We start from the raw sequence: 23348 nt of genomic DNA on the forward strand, positions 1-23348 counted from the left end.
ATTTGCATAAAAGCATAACATATGTAACAAAAAATTAACAATTTTTAAATATACAGGCCCAATAAATTTTGACAAAATTGATACCTCCATTTAATTGCCATTCAGATCAGAAAAAAAGTCCTTTTCAGATATACGTGTTGCAAATACCTTTTCTTACCTTGGCTTGTCGATTTTCTTTCTGAATGGTGTTTTCTGAAGATTAAAAGTTTATTCCAATGTTGTCTGACTTATTGATTTTTTTCTTAATAGTTTCTTTTTAAGGATTCTTTAAGAAATATTTTCATACTTTACTAACATTAAAATATTATCCTATGTTAACTTCTAGAAACTTTGTTTCTATATTCTAAAAAATATATATATCGTAAAGAAATATGCTTTTGTGTATGTTATGAAGTAAAGGTCAAAATTCATTCTTTATTTATAGATATAAAACTGACCCAGAACCATTTATCCAAAAAAAACCATGTTTTACTCATTGCACAGAAATGTCACCTTTATAATAGTTTGAGTGACTGTATAGTCAATAGTTCAAGTGGGCCTGTTCTTATCTTTCTGTTCTGATCCATTGATCAACTTACATGTTACGTCTTAATTTTTGTACCTTTATAAGAGGTATTGATATCTCAAACTCTCTTCAAGATTATCTTGGTGAATCTTGGCATGTTGTATTTCCAAATATATTTTAGGATCAGCTTTTAAAATTTCACCAAATTATGGCAGATATTTTTTATTATAAATATATTTAATCTTCAGGTGAATTTGGGGAGAATTTTATTTTTATAATACTGAGACTTCTGATACCTAAATATAGTATATTCCCCATGAATTCTGGCCCTCTTTAATATTTTGTAGTTTATTTTTGCTTACACAGCCTACAAATCTTTTATTAGGTATATCTAGGTATTTTGTGCTTTAGGTACTATAATAAAAAGTATAACTTTTAAATGTTCATTAGTGTCTGCTGTTCATATAGTGAAATACAGATACTTTTTGTATATTGTCCTAATGTCATGCAATTTTACTAAATTTAATTACTAGTTCAGTAGAGCCTTTTAGATTTTCCATGTTTAATTATTAGTTTTCTTGGGCTGCCATAACGAAATATTACAGACTGGGTAGCTTAAACAACAGAAATTTATTTTTTCACAATTCTAGAGGCTAGGAGTCCAAGGTCAAATACTAACAGAATTGATTTCTGATGCGGCCTTGTCTCTTGGCTTGCAAATGGCAAGCTTCTCACTGTGTCTTCACATGGCCTTTCCTCTGTGATCCTGGAGAGAGAGGTCAATCTCTGGCATCTCTCCCTCTTCTTATAAGGACACCAGGCCTATCAGATTAGGGCCCCTCCCTTATGACCTCATTTAACCTTAATACCTCCTTAAAGGCCCAATCTCCAAATACAGTCACATTGGGAACTAAGGCTTCAATATGGCTTTTGAGGGGACACGATTCAGTCCATAACACATAGGTAGATATAGAATAATAGGTAAAGATCTTGATTCATCAAAGTAAATCACTTTGGCAGCCTTAAACTAATTTTTTATCTTTACATCCTTGTGAGACTCTCAAAAATCTCTCCAGAACATCTTAGTTTCTCAGCAGCAGCTTACTACTCAGATCTCTCCCTCTTGGTTTACGACTATTAGGAATCAGTAAAAATCAAAAAAAAAAAAAAAAGATAGTATGTCAGTTTTCACTCAATGTGTGTTTCCTTTCTCTGAAATCTTAACCCCTCTGGCCAGATGCCTTGATAACTCTCTGAGGCTTTAAAACCACTCTTTTCATTACTCTATCTAGCTTTTTAAGTTGTTCTTGATGAGCGAGTTGGTCTCCTATAAGATTGGCCATTATAACTAAAAGCAGAAATTCATATAATTCTGATTGGGAAGTTCTTGAGAGGAAGGAGATTGATTAGGAGCTTAATGAGAACTATATAGCATAGAGGTAGTAATAAATATTGCAGGGACAATGTTAGGAAAGTTTCGGAAGCGAAATGAGTCTATGGTGGTAGAGGATACGTGGTAGAGACAAGTATTGGTAGGCAGTCAATGACTGATTGAGCACTGACTACCAAGGTACATGCCAACAAAAAAATATGGTTTTTTTTTGGTTTTTGTTCTTTTTAAACCAGGCATAAAGGAGGGAATATAGGAGAAGACATATATTATAAAATAAGGAGGAGAAGCAAAAAGTATGGTGTAAGGCAGTGATTTTCAAATTTCAACATGAATGACTCACTCAGAGGGCTTAAAATGCAGATTTCTGGGTTCCACCTTCAGGAGTGAGACCAGATAATCTGCATTTTCAACAAGTTCGTAGGTACGCTGATATAGCCGCTGCGGATGGTCTGGGAATCACATTTTGAGAAACACTAGTATAGAGTAACCACTAAAAGAGTAGTAAGAGAATATATGTAAATAACAACGAACAGTGGTAAAGTTGAATAATAATTTAAAGAATTATTGCTTCAAGTAATTCAAATATTTGCTTCAAAGATTGAAATGTGTTTCATTTGGCTGTAGCACAGGGCATGGGTATAGAGTTCTGGTATGTAAGATCATAAGCGATTTAGGACCATTATGAAAAATTATGAAAAATTGCTAATTTACTAAGAAATGTGATGGCCATGCAGCTAGCAAAGAGTATAATCACTTTTTAAATCCTTTATCCTGATCTAGAATCCCATTATCTCCATAATTTTCTAAGTAGTACAATTTCCTTCTCCAATATTTTTACTAAAATTCAACCTGATTGGTTTAAGAGCCATTAGTAGCACTCCATACTTTAACATATTAATAATTGTAAGGAACGAAATCACTGTACAGTATTTTGTTTTAATTACACACCATGTGACTATCACTTTCCATTGACTACGTTCCTAGGATAGAGTTTAGTTGAACCATCACCTAAGATGGAATGAATCCAGGTGAAATAAATTTCCTTTAATGTTGGGGAAATTATTTAATAAAAGTGTCAAGTTAGAAAGAGTCAATTTGATATTTAGAGATAGCAAAGTATTACATTTATATGTGTCTGAAAAATGAAAAGAAAATACTGCTTATGGTAAAATTAAAATTGAGCTAAACTTACAAATAACCACCATACTGTTTCTATAAACAAAAGGCTACATTTATTTTAAGTATTAAATAAAAATTCAATTATGGCAAAAAAATTTTCAACTTCATATTCCTCAGTCCTTGTTTGAAAAAGTCTGTCTACATGTCTTCAATAATTATGCAACTACTTTCTTTAAATAAAATGCATGTGATTGTTTGAGGAAAACTGGACATTTTTAAAGGAGGTGCAAACATTCTGCTCACTGACTATCCTTCCAAGCTAGTTTAACAGCTCGAGATGGGTTGATCCACAGTATTTCTGAGAATTCTTATATAGATAAAAATCACAGTGGAAACTGCCAGAATTCAGTATATTAGTATATTAACAATTTGAAAAAAAGGTACTGATTCTGGAGATAGAATAGATGAAAACCTGGGGAAATGTCAATTGTGATAGCATCAATAATGGAATTCATTCTATTCAGGTATAGATGAAACTTGGTGAGCCAAATCTCTCGGCTCTTCAAAATGATTCTAAAATGTCCCATAGTTTTCATCACCCTCAACTGGGGTCTGACCTGACCTGCTAGCAATGAAGAATAGGCAAGTTGAATTTCTAAGCTCTATGCACTGGGTCAGCAAATTTCCTATTCGTTCTTGGCTCTTTTAAATAACTGAATGTGTGATTTTATTAAGCAGACATTAAGGATAGAGGTAGTAAAAGACTCCATGGAATGCTGTGTATGAAGAACACTTTTGACTTAATCAAAATAGAATGTTCTGCTTTTTATAGTAAAGCATCAAATTGTTTGTGGTTACCCAGAAACAATTTGAACCTGGAATTTATTACCTCCTTCAACACTGAATAAAATGCAGTGTGTCCTCTCAGAATGTTCCAGTCTTTGATGATCAAGCAAACGCAGTCTTTCAGGCCTCCTGGTGTCCGTGGGGATCACAATGGGACTGCTACAGCTCACTGGGCTGTTGAGTGATACTCCCATTAACATTTTCCCACATTCCACTTGATACAGTCCCCTCTCTCTCTAGCTTACCCATAAATGATAGAGAGTGGAGTTATATGTTTTTTAATTGCAACATATGTTGAATAGCTTTATATTTTTCCTTCTTAATAACAAAAGCAAACTAAAGATTAATAGACTTTCTCACTGCCACAAACTAAATTTATTTTACTAGTGTAGAACCTTTGATAAATGTCTTCTGTTTCAGAATTCTTCAGTATAAAAAGGTTCTATACTCATACTTTCAATCCGGGATATGTCAAACTATTTCTTTAAAAGTATTTCTTTAAAAGTCTGGATAGTAAATATTTTAGGTTTTGTAAGCTATAAAGTCTATGTCATAACTATTCAACTCTGCCATTGTAGTGGCATTTAAATTGGAAACAGACTAATAGCTCTGCCATATGTGACCCAGGGTAAGATGTAACATCCCTAAGTCTAAGAATTATGACTAAGTCTTTAAGTCATAATTCATCTATAATATAGAATAACAAGTTCTTTCTCAAAGGCTTGTTGGAAAGGCTGCTGAGTCCCTAGTATGCTCCAGGGACAGCACCACATAATTCCACTCAGGGCTCATCATCCCAGTAACGGCTTATGAAGGTGTTATTAGCCCTTAAGGCAATAGGTTCAAAGAGATTAATTCTGGGCCGCACAACTAGCAATACAGAGCTGGGATCCTGAACAAAAGTTTCTGAGACTCCAAATTCCTTTGTTCCTTCTAATCTGTGATACCTGGCTCTCATTATACTTTCTGTTAGGAATGAGAAAAAGTACAAAACAAACAAAATGACTAGCACATTCTGTGGCCTGCGGTAGGTACTAAATAACCATTGGTTTTCTTTCCCTCCCTAGAGAGGCAACCCAAGGCTTGTTAATGGCAGCACTAGAAAGACAGCCTTATAAATCTTCCTGAGGACAGAAGAGAAGGGAGAAGAAACCTATAAGATAATATTGATAGCTTGAAGTATAAAATTCAGTAATTGTTTAGCTCTCATGCAAGAGCAGTTTCTGATGGACGAGAGAATACAGCTTATGGCCTGAAGTCTGCTAGAGCCGTGAAGATTCCATAGAGAATACATGTCTGTTAAATTTTCAATTCCAGATTCCATCTCAGGTTTGTAGCATTCTCATTACTTTCAGAGGCATCTGTTAGTAAGCCTAGACATTAGCAGTGTGAAGTTTGTCTCCTATGCATGTAATTTGTCCCAGCCACCCAGAGATGAACCAGAGTATGTGCAAGGCCTGTGCTAGAAAAAGAGACATATGCAGTCAGGACCCTGAGTACTAATTAGTTCCACATAACTCTAAAGACGCTGCTGCTTATATATTATCCCCCTGGTCTTCCTTCCTTTTTCAGAAAGAACTTTTCAGTCTGACATTCCTATTTAATAAGGGTGCTGTGTGGTCCTGGAGATCTCCACTACAATTATACAAACCAAGTGGCCATGTCTATTGAGCACTGTAACAAAAATATTTTATCAGTCATCGTGAGCCAGGCTGTGGTGTGCCAACAAATTAGGCCTAAAATTTCAGTGAGGTAATACAACAAAGATTTATTTTTTGCTCTTATGCATGCTCATACGAGTTGGAAAATTCTTTGGAAAATCTGCGTTTCAGTAGTGACTCAGTACCCAGGCAGTTTCCACATTTGGATGCTTTGGTCCAAAAGTGATATACATCACTTAGACTTATAATCTATTGTTCAGATTGCCCAGAACTAGTCACATGACCTTTCTTCATTGTAAAGGTGGTGGGAAAATGGGGTAAGGGGTGGGTATAGGTGGAAATTCAATTAGCTGTAAATGTTTCTGCCAGAGATGTGCCTGCTGATAATCAGTACAATGGAAATATACCTTTATCCAATGCAAAACCATTTAATACTCTTTTATATTGGCTTTAAACTCCATTGGAGGACCACAGTGGATGATGAAGTGCTATTAGACAACTCATTATGGCAAACATCAATTGCCTCGACCGAATATGACCTGACTCTTGTCCTTTATTGAATTAATACCTGAGACATGACGTATCTGTGTTGTTCTATGAGGCAGACCTAAGACCAATGGATGTTACTAGAAAATAGGCTTTGTCTTTATATTAGTGGAGAAAGTCTACCTTGGGCCTAATCTACCTTTTTGCGTACAATACAGAAATATGAAGAGAACTCTGGGTTGCAGGTTAGACTGAGTCCATTTTTCTTTCCTAGACAATGGGCAAGAGGATCTGATCTTGATCATCAGGCTCCTCAAAGATCATCGAGCTCCTCAAAAAGAAGAGAGTTTGTCTTCTACTCTGCTCTGATATAAAGTTAGGTAGGTGAATCTCAGGCTCTTACCTGAGGACAGTGTTAGAGAAAAACACCTAAGTTACCTCCTAGAAATGAGAATCAGAAGAGAGTTGAAAATTCAGGATGAAATCAAGGTCAGAATAGAGGAATCTAGACAAACTGGTCTCATGAGATAACACCTACAGCTAGAATTTTTATTTCTTCCAACTGTATGTATAGAGTAAGACCATTCGAAGGGTCCAGGAATGAACATCCTGAGGACTTTTGACTAAAAGACCTTTAGCTAAAAAAGGAAAGATAAATACTTGCCCAACTCCTATGAGTGAGTTAAGGGGCCTTGAGAAGGCAAGGGTAACCAGTGCAGGCTGGGGAGAGTGAAGGCCACATGTCTTGTCCTATTACACTGTTTTTACATAGGTTAAAACAAAAACAAAAACAAAACAAAACATCTGATCATCCAGCCTAAGGTATTACCTTCACCAAGAGACCTCCAGTCTTTTCCTTGGGAACATGGTACAAGTTCTAATAGAGAGTTCTAAAGCAGAAAAAGAAAAAAACAAGATATCTTTTGTGGGGTAAAGAATGATTATGGGGAAAATGACACACCTTTATTTGACACAGAACGAACTGTGGCAGTCAAGGGAAGAGAAGCTAAATGGAAGGCAGCAGCAATACTTACGTGCAGCCAACTTCTGAAACTAGTCCCACCAGTCTGAGTTGGGGTCAATGGTGGTGATGTGGGTGGCATTGCAGAAAAGTAAAAAAGTTGAGGGAAGGATTGCTGATGGAATTGGAACCCCCAGATCTGTACTAAGCTGGAGTTGTATGTCAGTGATACAGAGTTAATTTCTTCCATCAATGTTATACTTGGGCATACAAAAAAGGGGGAGCCCAGAAAGGTGGCTGAATGCATTAGAATGAGCTACTACAAGAAACAATGAGATTACTCACTATTAATGGAAACATTTACGAGAAGGCAAGATGATCAACTGCCCAGCGTAGAAAACTTCCTGCTTTGACAGAGAAATTGTGGAAGACACCTAAGGTCCTTTCTAAAATCTATCGCATTGTGAAGAGTCTGTTTTTTAATGGGGTTTAGTTATATCAAATCATGTCTGTGCATCCTCTTATTATTCAAAGCTCTGTAGATCCATGGTTGTGTCAAGAATCAAAGAGATAATATAAAGAAGGATGAAAGAGGAAGAGATGAACACTAAGAGCACGCTGCCTAACATGTTCAATTGTAGCTTTCTCCCCATTTCTTTTCCTGTCATCAAGTACAGCCATCCTATCGAATTGCTGCTCCCAAGCTACAATGGCAGTGCTTCTTTTAATGACAGTCTAAACCTGAGTATTAATTCAGAGCAAGCCTTGAGATTAGTTGTTGAGACTGCATTTTGTGTTTTTCACTATAAATTGCAATGGCAGACAAAGCTTGTGAATCCCAGTGGCCGTTTGACAGGTGAACCTCTGCAGTCTCTCTGAAAACCTGTCCCAGAAGCACCATCATTCCAGTCTCCATCCCAGCCAGGTGGGGTATCCCATCTACTACTACTACAAATAAAAGGAGCTGGATGTCTTGCCTACCCCCAGGGCTGGGGCCCATCCACACAGTGGTTCTCCCTTTGCTCAGTTCCAAAGCCTGGGCCTGCTCTGTGGCTTCCATTGGAACAGCTGGCATTTACCTTCCAGACCTCCCATGATGAGGCCCAGGCTAATTCAGATGCATTGCAGCCTGCCTGGCAGCATGCATTTTCTTCCACTCTTGATCAGTAAGTCACAGGCCTATTTGGTCTTTCCCCAACCATGGAAAAAAAAAAAGGCCAAAATAGACTCCTGCCTTTGCCTAGCATTCTTCTCCCACACATTCTCAGCCCCACAACTGAGCCCAGGCTCTCTCTCGTTTTCAGGCTAGAATTTATATCGAAGCATGTAACGAAAGAAAGGAAGAAAAAAGCTGAGAAAGAGGAATAAAAAGAAAGAAGAAAGAGAGGGAGGGCAGAAAAGGGATAAAGGGGAAGTCATTATTTATTGAATAAATAAAGAAAGGAAGAGTAAAAATATGTGTCTTTCTATCCTGGAAATATGCTCACACATTCTTATTCTTCTCACTGGCTTGAACCAGAAGCCACAGCTTAAGCCCTTTACTGTTCCCCTCACCCACCCTCCACTTCCTTCTCACCTGAGCCAGTTTTCCTAGCCACGCCCCTACTGTATACTCCCTTAGGTTCGCAGGCTCCCAAACTTGGAGACAATATTCAACCAACTGCTTTCACTTGACAAAATAGTGGCTACTAGCTTATTGACTGCTCCCTATGATCCAGGCGTCATTCCAAGTGCTCTATAAGTATTTTTTTTTTTTTTTAGCCTCTAGTTGTCATTAACCTCCGGGTAAATTTTTGTTGGCTCGATTTTATGATGAAGAAACTGAGGTTAAATAACTTGCTTCATGGCACACAGTAAGTAAGATGTCATAATTCAACCCCAGGCAATCTGAAGCTGGAAGTCCTTCTCCTGACTTCCTTCCCCCAACACTGCCTCCTGGGAAGGAAAAGAGGGACATGAAAAATGCTTAGCTCAGACTCTGAAAGCAGTGTCTTCTTAAGCTACAGCATCCTCCAATGAGAGAAGAGGATGCTCTCAAAATCCATGGGGATTGCAGAGTTTCAGCTACTTTTTTCTCCCCCCAAAATGTGCTCTGGAGCAAAGTAGAGCAGAAGTTTCATTAAATCATAGAAATTCAGAGCTGGAAAAAATGCATCCAAACTATTTTATAAATGAAAACCCTAAGGCCTTTAAATCTGACTGGACTTATAAGATTACTTTGCTGAGTGTAACTAAGACTAAAGCTACGGGATCAAAGAACTTTAGAATTAGAAAGTATCTGATAATCCATCTATTCTAAGCCACTCATTTCTTCCGGCTTTTTTTTCACAGATGTGGACACTAAGAAGCATAAGTAACTGGTCTATCTTTAAATCATAGTATCTAATTTTCTACAAAATGTGGAGGCAGCTGTCATAGCCAATTTCAGAAAAATATTAGGGTCCACAACAGAATAGGTAGTGTCCTGAATGAGAAGACCAAGAGAAGAGCACAATGCCTGGATATGGAAGGTACTCAATGAAGAGATATTGGATGATATATGGTGTATGATTAAATGAATGGAAACTTAAAAGTAGAAGCAGAAACAACTGAAGTCTTTTCTTGTGGTTCTAAATACACCATCTTAAAACACTCCCTGATGACAAAAGACTTCTCTAAGAAAAATCCTAGCATCTCCCCTATTAAGAAACTCTTTACAATAGAATAAAGTGAGTGGGACACTTAACACTGGGATAAAAGCATGAGTGGGATTCAAACTTACTATTTGATTTACGGTTTCATAGACCTTCATTTGTGTGGAAACTACAATAGGAAACAGATTTCAGGTATCCTAGTGACCTTGAGACAAGGTTGCAGTGTCTGGTGCCTTAGGCTTTCACCCTGAACAGAATCTCAACAGAGATATCCTCAATGTTTGCGAATTGCTCTGCTTACTTCACATTCATTCCAAAACACCTGATATTGTTAGCTATCATTTTGTATGTCTCCCTCCAAACATTTAAGGAACACCAGCTTACACTATAATGTAGTAGTTCATTAGAACCTTGGGCTCTAACTTCGTCTGTCAGACAGTACTTGTTCAGATTGTGTTTCTATCACATAACTATAAGATCCTCAACACGTTGCTGAATCTCATCTGTAAAATGGAATGGGCTAATAATAGTCACTAACTTTTAACAGGGTCTTGGTGCAGGGAATTAAGCACAATAGTATTTCACAGAGATTCCCTTTCTACTCTCCAAGAAATTGTTCATATGCTCAAGACTGACCTAAGCGATACCATAACTTCATCTCCCTTCCTAGCTTTATTTTTATAAAACAAACTTCTCTTCTGGTTGATCATCAAGCTATTTAATCCCCAGGCATTAAGTATCAAGTGGGAGTCTGAATCAAGGCTGTTTCTCAGCTTTTAAAGACAATTTCAGGCTAGAGTGAAAACAAATTACTTGAGAAAAGCAGTGTGATTCCATTTATGCATACTCACTGTCTCATTGGTCAGTGAAGAGTGTCTCATTCAAAATTCAATTTGGGGAATTATGACACTTCTGAATGAGAGAAAGAAAAATATAGATAAAATCACCACGAAGTCGCATTTGTCTATTTCTTACAGGTTGGATGAATCGCTGCAAATAGGAGTCCTGCTCAGAGGTCTCTTCTGGTAGGAATCCTAGGAGGGCAAAAATGGCAAAAGGAGGTAGTAACTCTCTCTCTAAAGATTCTGACTGGCACTGGTGAGTCTACCTCTGGCAGCTTCCAAGAAGGAAGGGAAGAAAGTATAACTTGAGGGAACAGCCAGAGGAGCCCTTGGTTTCCTTTTTTAACAAATATGATAGGAACCTAAATGATGCAGTTGCTCTCAGAGATGCTACATTAGATCACTAACCAAAAGATATCCTATGTCAGAGAGAGTTCTCCTTTCTCTATACTCATAAGAATTTAATATCTAACTTCAGGCCCTTTGTATTTGAAGCTGCTCCTAAAACTCAGTCTGGGCACTTGATCCTTCTCAGGAGGGTCAATTAGAGAAAGATTATTAATGTGATTTTTCTTTTCCTATCTTTCATGGTACAGAAAGGTAATCCACCTGCACTGTGGAACAATAATTGATGAGCCAACTCACTTCTGGCAGATACTAGACAAAATGAAAACATGTTTAGAAAATGGAATTCAGAGAGGAGTCAAAAAAGGAACATTTAAACATATATACTCTACAGTTGGCTTTCCATATGTCATCTCATTTGGTACTTACCACACCCCTCTCACATGAGTAAATTATATTCATTTTAAATACAGGAGAATTGAAGCTCAAACATGTTAAATATCTTGCCCAAGATCACAGAGTTACTAGGTGAAATCAGGTTCAATTTCTAGTGTGGATAGCAGTCTTAATTTAGGACTCCAACTCCATAGTTAGAGCCTGGGGATAAAAGACCTTAACAGTCAACTAGAGCATGAGAGGAAGAGTTTGACTGGCAAGAATGAAACCAGGAAAAGAAGACAAGGTCATCAGGTCATCATTCACTTGTGTCCTGTGCTCTTGCCAAATCATTCTCTTTCCTAAGAAGTGACTATTAACCAAGTAGACCAGGAGAGAATTCCTTCTCTTTACAGTCTTTAGCTTGTTGCTAAATGATTGCAGCTGGAGAGAAAGTTCTCCCTTCTTTATGTACAGAAATAAATTCATGCACATATATACATACCTATCAAAGAGTTTAAAAAGACTGATCAGAATATAATTTCTCTTCCTCTTTCTCCTCCTCCTCCTTCTTCTTCATCCCAGGACAAAACTTAACTAAATAGATAAGGAATTTCTTTAACCATCAAGTTTAGTGAACGTTTCCATTATCTGTGAAACAGAACTGATCCTTAGGCAGTTGTAAGAATCAGAAGGGAAATAGATCCTGCCAAACGTTTGTCTTTCAAGCAGCACCAGGCAGAGAAGACTCTTGAGGACTGATAAATGTTTATCATCTACCTTCCTCCCTTCTTTCTTTCCTTCCTTCCTTCCTTCCTTCCTTCCTTCCTTCCTTCCTTCCTTCCTTCCTTCCTTCCATACTTTTTTCCTTCACGTCATTCTCTTTTCTCCTCCAGAAAATGTTTCCTGATTGCTTATCATGTGGTAAGCACTGGACAAGGCCCTGAAGATGAAACTCTCATCAAACTCAGATGTACCTGTCGAATAGAGGTACTAATGGGGGAAATACACATTAATCAAGTGATCACACACATCATTGTGATGTTACAACTATGATGGGTATACTGAAGAAGAGGTCCATGGGGCTTTGAGGGAAAGTCTGATCAGGGAAAGCAAGGACAGCTTCCTGAAGAAGGGACATATGAGTTGCAATATAAAGATAAACAAGAATCAACTTTCAAAGTAGATAAGAAACATATTCCAGGCAACTGGACAGCATGTGCAATGGTCCTGTAGTGAGGGGGTCATGGCAAGTTGCAGGGAATGAACAGATGCCAATATGGATGAAGAACAAATACAAAGGGGAAGTTTTCCACAAGCTGAGGCTGAAGAGATGTGTAAGACTCTAAAGGGACATGTAAGTTATTGCAAGGAGTTTTTCATGAAAGCCTCAGAAGGAGCCTAAGTAGGAGATTACGTGATCAGGTTTGTGTTTTTAAAACTTCACCTTTGCTTAGGCATGAAGAATTGATTCTCTGTTTCTATGTATATGGAACACAAATAAGTTCTCCTGCTCATCATGTGCTCTGAATCTCTGTTCTTATTTAAGTTCTATTATCTCACTTATCAACATGGAACCTGTGGTTATGATTCTCTCTTTCACCCTTTGATTCCCACACTGGTTTCTTTAGTTCTCTAAATACTGCTAACACAGGCAGTATATGCTGTTTTCTACTAAGGCTTAGTGATCACAGATTTCTGCAGAGTACAGATGAGGCAAAAACTGGATATTAAACATTAGACTTCAGTCTCTTAAATTTCCCTGGATAATTTCTACCAGAATTATGTCACTGGCTTCCTCTTACCTTCAGCCTCACATCACTGCTATCTTGCCACAGCACTTATTTTTTTCTGTCAAGATTTTCTTCATCTTCTCCAAGTCTCAGGACAGCCCAAGCTCCTGCTTGTCCCTCACCAGCAATCAGAAGTAGGCTCACATTTCCTACTTCCATTTATCTGTTTTTCATCAAGGCAGTGGAGAACAAAACAAGAGATGGAAGGCTTTGCTTTTCATAACCGAACAACCCAAGAGAGAGGTTTTTTTTCTAGGTAAAAAGGCAAATCTCTGACCAAAAGGAATTCTTCTACCTAACCAAAGAATTTAAAATACAATAGTCTTTTTAAAGTCATGATTATTTTCTTTCCTTTACACGTACAAGTCATTAGCTTCTGTTTGACTCACCTGACTCTATGTGATTATGCCATGTCAACACCAGAATGCAAGAAGCATGCGGCATGTGTAATAAAAAATGACTGAGGCAGATCAACACCAGAAGATAAATCAAATAGCTATCATAAAACTTAGAAGAGAGGAGATAGCAAACATATCCTTAGAAGCAAGTAGATAAAATAGTTCTGTGCATGAATTTGGAAATGGAAAAAAACAAATATGCTGTAGGAAATATCAGCTCCCAGAAGACACTGAGAAGTGACAGCATAAACAGCAACAGAGGCAGAAACTTAAAATGAGAGAATGAGAAAATACAAAGGCTGACAAGATGAACAGAACAATTTGCAACATGTGTCATTCCTCTCATAAATTAACTTCATCAATAGGCTTAATTGTTTGAACAAATGGGGTGAAGCTATTTTCAGAGAAATTTTGTTTTTCTAACCACCAATTCCTTTACAGTGAAGGGAACTGCAGAGAAACCATACTATACAGGGCTTCATCCTTTCAGTTAAATATTTACATGTTTAAACTGCTACTTGGTCTTTTGAAATAAAAGGGTTCATAGTAATAGAGTGCAGGTGGCTATAGGCAGGTCCCTCAGAGAAAGAACCCATCTTTCTGCATACTGCCTACCAGCAAAGAGCTACTTCTTTCTATTCAGACTCTGTGTGTGCATGTGCGTGTATGTGAGCGTGCGTGTGTGTGTGTGTGTGTGTGTGTGTGTGTATCTCAAATGAGCAATTTAATTTCTAGAGATTTAAACACTAGACTCTAGAAACTGAAAGTCTAAGTTCAAATATTGGCTCCATCATTGCGAAGCTGAGTGACCTTGTCCAAGTTACTTATTCTCTCTAAACCTTGGTTTCCTATTCTGTAAAATGAAGGCATTAATACTTTCTACCCCATAGGACTGTCATGATAACTAAATAAGGAAAAACATTAAAACACTCAGAATCATGGCTATCATATAATTAGTCTCAAAAGGATCAGTTATTGTGATTCTTGTTATGATTTAATAGATTAACTGATGTAGTTAAAGTGCAATAATTCCACCGATATATTTGTCTTCATGCGAGTTCCCTCAAAAGTTGACTGAGACAAGATTCCGAGTGCCAGTGGTTTAGGTGGAAGGTGCAGCGATGACTTTCAGGGAAACAAGACAGTGATAAGGGGAGGGAAGACTATCCACACAAGTTAAGTCAGGCATCACGCTGGGTGACCGAAGTTTAATCCTGCAAGGGATTTCCCCAAAATGCTTGTCTATCTCTTTAAGGTTGAGAGAACTGATATATTTATACATTCACTTGCTCCAATAACTGGTTGATGGTGCTAAATAAAACCCCAGTATCTCTAGCCAACTGTCAATAGGCAGAGCTGCCTCCTGGAAAGAGCCCTTAAACAAAAAGATGCACATTCTGGAAGTTGAATGATGTCAAGAGCACTGAATGGACATCTAAAATTAATAATAACTCAGGGACTTAAAGACAACAGCTTTCAGGACACAGCTCTTAAACTAAGATTTCCTTGTAACCCTAAGATTTAAGTGGCCTTTGAAATGATCACATTAGATGTATTCCAGATAACATGTCACTGTGCAGGTATATTGATCCTAAAGAGAACTGTATCATTTTTTCAAAAACAATATGAGATGAAATATTGGGTATAAGTGCCACTACAAATAGTGAAATAGAAATAATTTTGGAGTACAGAATATGTGGACTTGAGTCTTGGCTATGCCATTCACTAGTTTATGAGTTTTTAATCAAGTTGTATTAACTCTTTGATCCTCTCTTCACACTTTTTAAAAAAATTTTCAATTTTTTCAAACATTCAATATTATTTTTATATTAGTTTCAGGTGTACAGCCCAGTGGTTAGACAATCTTAATATAGAAATAATAATAGTTACCATTCATAGATCATAAGATGTCAAAATACTTTACAGATATAAGGTATTTTTATAATCATCATGTTTAGATAACTAAAGCTGACACCTTTAAGAAACAAAGTTCATTTGGGGGGCCATTCTTGATGGAAATGTTTGCAAAATATACATCCCCAATAAAATGTATTTGATAAAATGATTGAATTATTTCTCAGAGCTCTTATACCACAATAGCCATGATCTCTAGGCTAATAAGATATGACACACTATTTGCTTTCATTCTTCCTTCTCCCTTATGGTATGTTTGCCCCTTCTTATTGCTGTAAGTTTCTATGGCAACTAAATAACTAAGCTAATTAAATCAGCAACCCAAGGTAACACCTAATACTAACTGAGTAAGCTCCAGTTAGCTTATGGGTATGCACCAATGTAAATAAATTTTATGATAGCTATTTTCCGTGCTGCTTAGAAATATTTTAACTCATTTTAGATTATTTGTTGTATTTGGATAGTTGAGGATCCCAATAATCTGATCAATTTATAAAAGTAGTACTGTAATATATACATTGACTGTAGCATTAAAGAAGATATTCCTCTATAAATGACTCATTTGTTCATTCAGCATTTCATTCATTCATTTATTCATTTATTCAACAAATATTTCTCCCCAGTGTATACTAAAAATATAATAAGGAATCAGACATGTTCCTCACCATGTGCACATAAAGTTGGTACAACTCATCAGAATTTTATTATATTCTATATTAATTGTTATTCTTTATTAAAATTTGTGTGTCATAAGCAAGTTGCAAATAAAGTGTTTTGTCATTTAGAGTGCGAGGAGAGAAAAAATACTTCTAGTTTAGGAGATCAAAAATGACTTTGGGCAGAGGACCTGAAAAAACATTTCGCCAAAGAAGACATATAGATGGTCAACAGACACATGAAAAGATTCTAAAATTCATAGATCATCAAGGAAATGTAAATCAAAATCACAATGAGATATCATATGATACCTGTCAGAATGGCTATTATTAATAAATGCAGGAGTTGATGACGTGGAGGAAAGGGAACACTCGTGCACTGTTAATGAGATTGCAAATTGGTGTAGCCACTACAGGAACCAGTATGGAGTTTCCTTAAAAAATTTAAAAAAGAACTAACATAACCCAGCAATTGTAGTTCTGGACATTTATCCACAGAAAACAAAAACACTAATTTGAAAAGATACATGCATCCCTATGTTCACTGCAGCATTGTTTACAATAGCCAAGATATGAAAGCAACCTAGATGTCCATCGAGAGATGAATGGATAAGGAAGATATGAGATGTGCACAGACACACGCACAAACACACACACAAAAAATGGAATGTTAATTAGCCATTAAAAAGAATGAAATCTTGCCATTTTCAGCAGCATGAGTGAATCTAGAGGGTATTATGCTAAGTAAAATAAGTCAGACAGAAAAAGACAAATACTGTATTATTTCACTTATATGTGGAACCTAAAAAGAAAAAAAAAAGAACAAACCAATTAAAAACAGACTCATAGACACAGAGAACAAACTGTTGGTTGCCAGAGGGAAGGGGTCTCAGGGAAGGAGTGAAAAAGATGAAGGGTATTAAGAGGTACAAACTTCCAGTTATAAAATAAATAAGACACGGGGATGTAATGAACAGCATGGAGGCAATAATATAGGGAATATAGTCAATAATATTGTAATAACAGTATGAGGACAGATGGTTACTAGACTTATCATGGTGATCACTTCATAAGGTACATAAATGTTGAACCGCTATGCTGTATACCTAAACTAACAATACCGTATGTCATTGATTAAAAAAAAACAAAAAAACAAAAAACACAAAAATGACTTAATGAAGGGATTAAGATATTAACTGAGTTCAAGAAAAGGTAGAATGTGGATTTGAGAAAGTAGAGGGACAGGCTGTTACAGGCTTAGAATAGAAACATGAACAAAGGCAGAGAGGCAGCTCCTTCCAAGATACAGAACATGGAATGGTAAGTGGTCAGTCTGACTTAAGATAGATACATAAAGAAAGTCCTGGAAATAATTTTTCCAAAGTAAGTGTGACCTAAAAGTAGAAGGTATTAAATGCCTAGCTAATAGGCATGGACAGTGAGAGCCACTGAGTGATTGTGAACAGGTATGGGTAGGGGTCATGAATATACTTAGGGTGTTATTGTGCTAGTTGGAGCAAGGACAGGCTGGAGTAGAAGAAACCAGTAAATAAGTCTTAGGGAGAGAGGACGAAAGTGATGAGAGAAGAGATACTGCCCACTGGAAAGAAAAAAACATAAATGATGTCTCCTAAGGAAAAGACAGAGGAGGGATAAGGAAAAGTGTTGTGACTTTGACAGAGCAGAGGGACACTCTGGATCACTCAGCTCCACAAATCATTATCCTCCCTTGGAAACGAGGCTATCTATTATGAACTCATTCTGTTTTCTCCTTGTCTGTCTTTAAAACATTTATCTCAAAATAATTGCTCCTTAGTCTGTCACCTTAAAGAAAAAGTATATGAATCATAATTTCTATTTTACAACAAGAAAAATAGAGGTATGAGAAGTTCTGGAATTCACTTATTAAAAATTCAGATATCATTAATATTCTAAGATAATAACCCAGGATATTAATGAAAATCTAATTAGAACAATAGCAACAACTAAAAACAACAACAACAACAAAACTCATGAACTTATTCAAGTTATAAGATATATGGTAAATAATAAACACTCAGTAAATGTATTATAGATGAATTAATAAATTAATTAATTCAGGAATAAATAAATTTATAAAAGGAGGATACGGATCCTTGTATCAATGGAAAAATGAGATGTCAAAACAAAGTTCTAGATGTGACAAAGTTTCTTAAATTGTTTACATTCATATATTTCAAAAAATTTTATATGGATAACAAGACTAAAACCATTCAAGTACAACTTTATTCAATGAAGTCACATGTGTTTTGATGAGATATCCACTCAACATACATTTGAGCAACAACTCGGTGCCAGGGATACAAAGACATACAGAAGGACTTTGATATTGAGAAGTTTACAATTTGGGGAGACAACTTATTGAATAATAACTATAAACTGTTTTAAGAGTTAAAAGCAAATATATTTTCAGGCTGCAATGAGATCTCTGTAAAGTATAGAAATGAGTTCTATATATACTCATTCTTTAATTTGTAACCTTTTTTTGCAATCAGAGGGTAGCAATACAGGCATTCTCAGAGATATTGTAGGTTCTGTTCCAGACCACCACACACACACACACAAATCAAGTTTAGTATCGCAATAAGGCAAGTTGTAATCCTTTGGCTGGTGAAGATCTTATCTCCAATTTGTAAAAAAAAAAAAAAATAACAACAACATTTGTGAAGTTCAATAAAGCAAAATGCAATTAAAAAAAGTATGCTTGTGGTAACATTTGACTATTCTATAAGGTTGTAGGATTATTGAAAAGTCTTCTGAATTAAAAACTTTAGATACTACGGTATGAGGTGCTAGTAGTAGTAGTGGTGGTAGTGGTAGTGGCATTATTGCATCAACATTCCAAACAGGAACAAAGTCTTTCAGTTCTAGGAATTAACGAAAGTAGAACCTTTTGACCTAAATGTCAGAAAGTTCTCTCCAATTATAGAAGTTGAATGATTAGAAGGAGAAAATTCTGTCACCACAATTGAAATCTGCCCCTAAACTTTGTAGACATGATTTTCTCTGAGAAATGACAGATAACCAGCCCTTGAAAATGTGCCAGGCAACCCTGGAAATATACGTAGATATTTTTCAACCACTTGAAAACTACTTATTTAAAATGACACATAATAAAATAGCCTTGCTCCAGATGAGGACACTTGAATTCTGGTCATATTCAAGAGGAAAGATTTGTAAAACTGAGTTGTATTCCTGTTGCACCTCGTATGGAAAACATCTTACAGTTTACAGCTCATGTACAAAAGCTCATAACCAAAAAATAAAATGCAAGGTCTATGGCCATGCCACCCTGAACAAGCCCAATCCCATCTGATCTCAGAAGCTAAGCAGGGTCGGGCCTGGTTAGTGGATGGGAGACCACCTAGGAAGACCAGGTGCTGTAGGCATAAAAAATAAAAAATAAGGGATTGTCAACTGACAAGGTCCTTGCAATCTGTGAGGTCAACCAAGGGTTGCCTCGCCTAAAATAAATAAATAAATAAATTTTTAAAAAGATAATAAAAATAACCCAGTGCGCATGCGTTACTTTTATTTGATTGCTTGCTGTATGTAGCATTTACCATGGTTAGTGCACTGGAGAATATGAAATGAAATAAAATGAAATAAAATAAAATAAAACGAAATAAAATAAAATGAAATAAAATAAAATAAAACGAAATAAAATAAAATACTTTTTAAATAAGGTTGCCTATAAAAAGAGAACACACTCACCTCTTATCCCTGAGGAAGGCTAGGTACAGTTTTAGTGAAGGGCACTTGCAAGAAGCAAGGGGAAGTAGATTAGGTCCGCTGAATTTTTTTCAGGGATGTTTCACTTTGTATTCAAGTCTCCTAGTCTAGATTCCTCACAAGGTAAACTTGTAAACTGGATTGTATTTTGATTGAAATTATAATTCATGGTATTAAATTATGACAGTGAAGTGAAAATTAAACAGAAGAGTAACTTCTTTCTTTCGTATTGCCAAACAACATCCATCACAAACACATTAAATGTTGGATCAGTACCTGGTTATTACCCTGAAATTGATGAATCTTTAAGTTTGGAACTGAAAGAATCTTGAAAATTATCCTCTCTATTTTGCCTCTCCCAATCCTGTCACCTCCACTTCACAGATGAAGAAAGTGACAAGAAAAATAAAGTTACTTTCCCAAGGAACCAAGGAGAAAAAAGTACAGCATATTGAGCTTCTACCATATGCAATACACACTTTCTTTGGGTGCTGTGTGCTCCAAACCAGCCTTACTAGGCTAATTCCCCAAGGTCAGAAACTATTTCAATTTATGCTCTTCATTTATCCTGATGGTATAGCATCACATCCAACACTTAGTAGCCGCTCAACAAATAAGCATGGTGTGAATTAATAATTATCTCATTAACAACAAAGCTACAAAGCAAGCCAATGGCTGAGTACAGCTTAGAACCCTGTTTTCCTGACATACAAACCATGTGCTTTTCATTGTGCCACAAAGCTATCTCCAAGTATTGGTCTGCAAACTCAGGAGCTTCTCAGGTAAATTTCACCAGCTTCTCAGATGAAACTAGATCTCCATACTTGGAGGGCAAGAAGAAACTCAAGAGAGAGGCGAATTACTCCAGATTGGTAGATGGCAGGTTTAATAAGCAAGGGAACTTACACACAAGACTTGTCTTGTATGACTGAAAGATGTATAGGTTTCTGTATCCACTCACTACAATCTTAAATAGTTTATATAGATGCCTTAACAGAGTTCAGGACATATACTGTCTACATGGTCTCAATAACACAATGCTTTCACAAGGCTTGAAAACAGCTCCTAGTGTGGGAATGGTTGGTAGGTAGAACATACATTCCAAGGTCAGGGGAGGGGGTCCTCCAACACCAAGTTTTAAAATTGGGTGCTCGTTACCAAGGACGAGCCTGTTAAGAGTGGTGAGTCCTATTAAATTTACTCTTGGGAAGATATGCATGAAAAAGATGCCTGTCTTATTTCAAGTTAAAATTTATTTTCTATATTTTTGGTGATATCTCATCATTGTTTACTGCTCAATGCATCTTTTGAAGCTATACTTCCCAAATAGTTTGACCAAGGTAAAGTGTAGAATCACAAACAGTTCAAGCATCATCCTCATTGTGGTTTACCAAATTAAGAGATCGTCTCAAAAAAAAAAAAAAAAAAAGCGATAATATTAAATGACTTCTAACATCTCATTTGGCCTTAATATTCTGTAACATTGTTTATATTAATTTTTTTGAAAAAAATGGAGAAAATAGAATAAGGAAAATAATACATAAGAACTTATTCATTATTCATGAGTGATAATAATAGAAAATAATAGCAGAAAGCTGCAATTATATAACATATTACATTTACAAAGAAAATTCCCATAAATAAGATTATTGTGATGATTACATAACACACATAAACTTAGAACAAAGCTTGGCACATAAGAAGTATCAAAAAAGTTTACTATCCTCATTATTATTATTTCTTACAGTAATAATCACATTTGGGATTTAAAGTTAGTAAATCATAGGCAAAATAATCAAATCGACTCAAATTTCAAATTGAAATTTGAAATTCAATTCCTCCACCTTCTAGATGTGTGATCTTGAGAAACCTAGGTAACACTCTGAGTTGCAGTCTGCTCTTCTACAAAATGAGGATAAGAACAACTTTTTCTCATGGTTGCCACAAATATTAAAAAAGATAGTGTATGAAACACCTAAAATTGTGCCTGCTGGTAGTAGGGACAAAATATGTTGCTCTTTTAATAGTTTCGTTATCATTATTACTAAGTCACAACATTCATATGAGGTAGTTTTTACTATATCTACCCTATTGAAGAGGAAATGAAGCTTATAGAGAGAAAATAACTTGAACCAATTCCCCTTAATGGATAGAACTGGAAGATGAACTCCCAGTTCCTAAACAATCCAATTTTTTTAAAAGACAAAACTGTATGGTAGAAAATAGCCCTCTCTTGCCACAACTTGTTAGTAAAGCCTATGGGTGTATGTGCAATCTGTCCCAGCTAACACTATTGACATTTTTGTTGGAGGTTTCCTAAGGTATTTTGGTTGGAGGTTTCCAAAATACCTTAACCAAGTACTTTTCAGAAGTGCATTTTATTTTATTTTATTTATTTTTTAATTTTTATTGTTTTAGGTGAGGCAACCTTGGTTGACCTCACAGATTGCAAGGACCTTGTCAGCTTACAATCTTTTATTTTTTATTTTTTATGCCTACAGCACCTAGTCTGCCTAGATGGTCTCCCATCCAAGTACTAACCAGGCCCGACCCTGCTTAGCTTCCGAGATCAAACAGGATCAGTCTTGTTCAGGGTGGCATGGCCATAGACCAGAAGTGCATTTTATGGAACAAAACTCTCTTTTGATACTTAAGAATAAAAACAAAAGGAAGGGAAATGGTGTCCATCTCTCAATTTGAATGTTGCTCTATATCTTATATACCTATTCAAAATATATACTAGCATATCAAAGAATCATACACATAACAGCCTTTGACAAGATACAGTATCCATTTATGATCTAAACACTTAACAAAATCGTTATAAAAGGAAAGCACCTTAATATAATAAAGGCCATATATGACAAACTCTCAGCCAACATTATGCTTAATGGTGAAAAACTAAAAACCTTCCCTCTAAGATCAGGAACAAGGCAAGGCTGCCCACTATCACCACTATTATTCAATATAACATTGGAGGTCCTAGCAAGTGCAATCAGGCAGGAGAAAGATATAAAAGGCATCCAAATAGGAAACGAAGAAGTCAAACCATCACTATTTGCAGGTTACATGATTCTCTATATAGAAAACTCTAAAGATTCTACAAGAACACTACTAGACTGCCCACTAACCACTATTATTCAATATAACATTGGAGGTCCTAGCAAGTGCAATCAGGCAGGAGAAAGATATAAAAGGCATCCAAATAGGAAACGAAGAAGTCAAACCATCACTATTTGCAGGTTACATGATTCTCTATATAGAAAACTCTAAAGATTCTACAAGAACACTACTAGAAACAATAAGCAACAGTTAAAAGGATTACATAAAGCATTATACAGATTTAATGCAATCCCCATCAAAATCCCATCAGCAATTTTTAAAGAAATAGAATAAAAAACCAGATTTGTTTTGTATAAGCACCAAAGACCCCAAATTGCCAAAGTCATCCTGAGAAAAAGAAACGATGCGGGAGGCATCACTCTGCCTGACTTCACATTATACTACAATATGAGAGAAATCAAAATGGCATGGTATTGGCAGAAAAAGACACATGGACCAATGGAACAGAATGGACAGTCCAGAGGTAAATCCATATTTATATGGGCAAATAATTTTTGACAAAAAAGTGAAAAACATGCAGTGGAGAA

General features: G+C 36.2%; 2 pseudogenes; one reads left to right on the forward strand and one right to left on the reverse strand.

Annotated features, from left to right (window-relative positions):
* Positions 1 to 19240: 19240 nt before the first annotated feature.
* LOC112476672 lies at positions 19241 to 19355 on the forward strand (annotated as a pseudogene).
* Positions 19356 to 22190: 2835 nt separating this feature from the next.
* Positions 22191 to 22309, reverse strand: LOC112476644 (annotated as a pseudogene).
* Between the last annotated feature and the right edge of the window lie 1039 nt (positions 22310 to 23348).

The sequence above is a fragment of the Pteropus alecto genome, unplaced genomic scaffold (genome assembly GCF_000325575.1).
Source record: "Pteropus alecto unplaced genomic scaffold, ASM32557v1 scaffold71, whole genome shotgun sequence".
Taxonomy (NCBI): domain Eukaryota; kingdom Metazoa; phylum Chordata; class Mammalia; order Chiroptera; family Pteropodidae; genus Pteropus; species Pteropus alecto.